The sequence below is a fragment of the Lissotriton vulgaris genome, chromosome 6 (assembly GCF_964263255.1).
Source record: "Lissotriton vulgaris chromosome 6, aLisVul1.2, whole genome shotgun sequence".
In the NCBI taxonomy this organism is placed as follows: Eukaryota; Metazoa; Chordata; class Amphibia; order Caudata; family Salamandridae; genus Lissotriton; species Lissotriton vulgaris.
Window position 1 is genome coordinate 405,167,929 of NC_141694.1, and position 6,000 is coordinate 405,173,928.

Genomic DNA, 6,000 nt, shown 5'->3' on the forward strand with positions numbered 1-6,000 from the left:
TTATTTCCCAATCATTTCTCATTAAAGGGGAAGCGCTGATCCCGCGATACTCGAAATAGAAACCATTCCTTCTCCCGAAAGGCGCTTCTCAAGGATTCCAATAACTCATCGGCCTCATAAGGGGTTCTGATACTATGCATCTTGTTATTGTACATGATCTTGAGGAAGGAAGGGAATCTCATCTGGACTGTAGCCCCTGCTGACCTAAACCTATCCATTTGCTGGCCGAGTTCCCACTGCCGCTCCAGAGTTACTGTAGATAGATCAGAACGCACCTCAAATGAGAAGTCATGCCCCTTCAACAATTTAGCCTTAAGTGCTAGATTCAAAGTCTTCCCCTTTACTGCATAAGTAAGGAAATTTATGAGGATCTTCCTCGATTTAGGTCTACTTGGATTTTGACGAAATGTGTCCCTGTGAATCCTCCGGATATCTTGCTCTAGGAACCCCACAGATTCCTCAAGATTCAACGAGACCTTGAGCAATGTCGCTATATAGGTCTTCAGATCGCTTCCCTCCTTACCCTCCATGAATTTTTAAGAGGCGTAAATTATTCATGTGTGAATTGTTCTCAAGAGACTCGACTCTCTCTCGCAAAACATCACCATCCCTATGTAGTGCTAGGATTTTTACCTCTGCTGACCCCAGGCTGACTTTAAGATGCTCAACGGAGCCCTCCAACGTTCCAGTTCTTAGATTCAGCAAGTCCACCTTCTTCTCCAGGGCATCGCATGCCACTCAAATCTCAGATTGATTTTCCTCAGAGACTGCAAACCTCTGTTTTATATCGCTTTTTATTGAGAGAAAGAGTGCCTCTATCGAGCTAGTATCTTTCCCCTCCCCTTCTCTCTTTTCGTTGTCCACCAAAGCGGCGGCCGCCAACGAAGGAATTTCCGTGAATAAATCAGAGGAAATTAAGTCCTCAGGGGCCGTTGTCTTGGTTACCGGAGCCGAGGATGACGCCAATGGTTGTATCCTAAGGGACATGAGAGGTTTAGAGGTTATATGAGTAGTAGATGTCACCATTATAGGTACGGTAGGCCTTTAGGGTTAGCCATCATAGAAGGACTAGAGGGGGAACAAAAAAGATCTTCTCCAGGAACAGGAGAGCAGCTCTGCTGAGAAGCTGTTACTTGATTTGTGAAGTTTAATATCTGCGTGGAACCTTGAAAAAGGAGCGTAAACAAGGGGTTACCCTAATAGGAGCTGCCTTTGAAGACGCCTTAACAGAGCTTTTAGCCCCTTTAACACTCATCCCCTTTACTTGATAACTCTGAAAGGCCAAATCGTGCCCCCCCCGAGATTCTTCTTGCTGTTCCCCTCTTTTCTGCTTGGGTTTTAGATCTAGTGAATCTTTAGAGGTGTCCAAAACGCCAGCATCCCCTCCTAAGCTGCAAGCGGGGCTTTCCAGCTCCTTCTTATGTAGGGACTTGTCACACTTTCCCACCTCTTTTACATATAGAGAACTTAGACGAGGTCTCAGAGGTATTAGTGCCCATATTCAGGAGAGAAGTATGAGTGGAAGGGCAGTCTAAGACATGAGGGCGAGGAGAACAATCACTCTTACCGGTGCGAACCGGCTTATCTCCACTCCTTCCTTCGGCAGCCTGATCGCGACAGCGCAAGCAGAGACTCTCCCAAACCCGACCACTCCCTCCCGCAGAAGGAAAGTCCCAATGCCGCTTGTTCTGCCACTGCCAGGCTGACCAGGAGGAGACCGCGAGCCGCCGCTCTGCGACCGTGTCTCAGCTCCAGGGCAGCTGGCTCCCAACGCGGCAGGAGCAAGGGGGCAGGGAAGGCGTGGAGAGCTCCGCCCAGCCCGGGACACATCCAGAGAAGCCGTCGCCACACCAAACCACAGCAAGAGCACAGTAAGGACGATAAAATCTGTCAGAATTACAAGTCTGGCACTATGGATCCATTAGCGCTATGGTGGGCATATAGAGGGAGAGAGCACAGAGCTAGGTAGTGCGCCGCCGCTCAACTAGCAGGCGCCATGTTAGGAAAAGATGGCTTGAAAAGATTTGCTTACCAAGCCTCACTAATGAACAACAGGCTGGTTTAGATAAAAAAAATCACTGAAAAGGAAGTTAGAGACGGGATTAACCTTTCTAAATCTGGAAAGGCGTCAGGGCCAGATGACCTCCCAGGAGAGGTATATCGGGCACTTACTGACTCTAATACTCCAGTGTTGGTGAAGCTTTTTAATAGCATACTCGTGAAGGGTGAAATCCCTCCTGGGTCTTGGAGCGAAGCCACAGTTGTCTTAATATTAAAACCTGGGAAATCTTCAACTGACTGTGGCTCATATCGCCCAATTTCACTCCTAAACTGTGATTATAAAACCTTTGCCTCAATATTGTCAAAAAGGTTTAGGGGAGTAGTGGGTAATATCATTCACGAAGATCAAAAGGGCTTTATTCAAGGGCTTCAATTGGCAGACCTCTCCGACGATTTAATAGGTGCCATAGATATTGCATCTGCCTTTACCCTCCCAATGGCAGTTTTAACATTAGACGCGACTAAGGCCTTTGATAGGGTTTCTTGGCCTTACCTCTCTGAGGTGATGTATAAATTTAACATAGGAAGAGGCTTTTGTCGGGTCATAGACTTTCTGTATAAAGCCCCTATGGCCACACTACTCGTTAATGGAGTTTTGACTGACCTTTTGCAATCACTAGGGGCACGTGACAGGATTGCCCCCTCTCCCCTCTCCTTTTTAACCTCTATATAGAGCCATTTGCACAGGCACTTAGAGAAGACAATAACATGGTCCTGTATAAATTTGGGGAGTGGGAGAGGAAGGTGGCCCTGTATGCAGATGACATCTTGATTTTTACAGCTGACCTTGACACAGCTTTTTCTACGATTATTGCACGTGCAGAGGAGTTTGGTGCAATATCTGGGTATGAAATCAATGCTAACAAGACTGAGATAATGGTCTGGAATATGGAGAATTGTCATCACAATATTTCTACCACCATGAGATATCTAGGTATTAGAATAACTCAGAAAGTAGAAAAGATCCCGGAAGTCAACCTCAATCGCATCTTCAAAGATTGCCAAAAACAGCTGAACTCGTGGGTGCACCTTCCCTTAACAATCTTGGCAAGGATTAATCTAGTTAAAATGTCCATCCTCCCAGAGATAACATTTCTTTTCAATTCAATACCACTGGCTTTTGATATGAAACAATTAGCTAAATGTCAAAGTGAACTAAATTCATTCATTTGGAAGCACAGAGCCACAAGGTTAACCTGGAAAAAACTTAGGCATAAGAGGGAAAAAAGGGGTTTAGCATTACCCGACCTGCAATATTATGCATGGGCATTTCAGCTGTCTCACTCACGAATGTTGCTGAAAATGACAACTGTCACAACGGTGGGTGAGATGTTTCGCGCTATGCTAAGGGGGTCTGACTTGTCAGAATCGGGTTTTTTGTTCAAATTTGGAGAGCAAAAATTTTAAAAAAAATTACATTGAAGACTCTTCAGTCAACATCCAGAAGCTGGTCAGCAATTAGAAGAAGAGTTGGGCTGGGCTACTACTCAAAAAGGGCACCATTATGGGATTCCCCGGGCACTCCTGCATGTCTTTGAGATACTCTGAGCAAGCCTCGTAGAGATTCTGGGCTTCAGACGTGGGTAGACTTGTTGAAGGGACCCGTTCTGCTTTTTTGGGAAGATCTTCGTGAGATAGTGGGAGCTGGCTTATCCATGTTTAAATATCTTCAACTGAATAGCTGGTTCCACTCACAGATAAAAAGCAAAGTCCCTCTTGGCAAAGATAGCAATTTAGAAGCTCAACTCATTGTAAAACCTAGAGGGAGAAGAGAGGTTTCATTGTGGTATTGGGCCATAGTGGAGGAAGCAGAAGGCAAATTTAAAGCGGCCGATGAGTTATGGGGAGCACAGTTGAATATCCAGTGTGACTTGTTGTGGATGGATTCATTTCATACTCTCTACTGAATAGTCAAACCTGCTTGGCTCAGGCGCAATCACATCTTTACAGCCCATAGAGCATACCTCTCCCACTTAAACTCTCGAAATTTCAGCCCGGTAAAGTGTGCATCTGATATACACATGTTTAAAGATTGCCACTTTCTATGCGAGTTTTGGGATAAAGTTATAACATCTATGGAATCTATCCTAAAAGTCCCTTTGACTATTAGCTTACAGTTCATTATTTTAGGCCTGGATGATAATATTGTGGGCCCAGCAAATCTTTGGTTTTCTACGCAATGCTTCTGGCAAGGAGGCAAATATGCAAGTATTGGGTAGAATCAACAGCACCGACTCATTCAGAATGGCTGACCTCACTCTATGAAGTCTCCCTGGTTGATTTGGCCAGATCCTGTAATAAGAATAATTTGGCATTTTGGGACTTGTTGAGAAAATGGAGGTAGGAGTCGGGTTTTTTTTTTCCCTCGGTCCTATGATTATGCCTTCAATGCTCCTCGGACTTCCTAAAGGCTCTCCCAGGCATTTCATCCGGCAGGTTTTGTGAATACCTAGATGGAGTACAAATCTTCTTACCATGACCCTCCTTTGAATAATTGAGTGGCTCTGTTTGAGGGCAGTAAACAACGAGAACACCAGGACATGAAATGAAAGATGGAGGCTACTCTTTCCTTTTCTTTCGTCAAGTGGGGACAAGGCAAATGAGGACAAAAAAAAAACAATATATTTTTTTAAAAAGTAACAGAAGACCAGTTAGGTTTCCCCTGAGTGAGGCAATCAATCTGAGCCTGCCTGGCCTATAGCCTGAGGCCAGCCACCACCTTGCTCCACCCCTTCTCACAACAAACAAAACCACTACCCTGGGAAACTAGCCCTGCAGTCCCTTGCCCCTTTAGGCCCCTTTTGCTTTTAATTCATTTCTCTGGCCCGGTTGTGATGCCCCCATACAGTGCCGCCCAGCGCCCACTACCCAGTGGTCGAAGTGGGGAAAAAAAGTAGGGGAACTCTGGGCAGAGAATCAGAGGGTGGGAATAACCTGTGGATTGGGTCAGTGAGTGGAGCCAGAGGTGTGGCAGAAAGAACAAAATATCCCAATTGTTAGTATTTGTTTCCCATTTCCCTAACCGACTTCAATTTATTACGTTATTCAATTTAACCAATGGATACACATGTTTATTTAAGGTTTAATATTAGGTATTGACATTAAAATACATTCACAAAGTGGGATACATTTCCAATCATAGATTGTCCCAAATATCTTTAAAAGTGGAATCACAAGCATTTTGTCTCCCAGCCATGGAGTTTCTTTCATCAGCACTTCTACTCCCTTTTCCACAAGAGCATTTCAAACATGTATGGCAAAATGTCCTAGTTTGCAAATGTGTTCCACATAATTATGGCTCTGTCATATTTGCCACATAATACATCATCTGCTGCATAATTGGATGATGTTCACTAATAAGTTGATTATACCTCAAACGTATCAAAAGTTACTAAGAAATGTGACTTGTGCTGCTGTGAAGTGGAGGACCCCATGAAAAGATTGACTGGTCACCTTTCTCACTGCTGCAGTTGTATGTTCGACTGGTACTAATAAGTAAAAAAGTTTGCAGAGGCTGTTAGCATGTGTAAAAATGTCAAAATCATAAAGTATCAGAAAATTTATAGCACCACTTATACCCATGTAGGGTGTCAGAACGATTTATATCACACATATTACACAGGGAAAATCAATCATACGTGTGTAAATCACTGTATAGGAAATGATACATAAGAAAAAGGACTACAAGGTGTAGGAGTCACATGACAACCATACTGGTAAACAGCATAGTTTAATAGTGATTGGTCTGGAGAAACACAAACTCAGAATTTAAAATGTAATACCATGGCTGGGGGTTCTCTTTATTAATCAGAATGGATTTCTACCCAAATAACCCCTTTTTTGTAACATTAGGATAATCAAAGACTGGGGAAAAAACCACAACACTCTAATTTATACCTTGCAGTTTGCGTGCAGCTCTTACATGAGAGGTAATAGCTC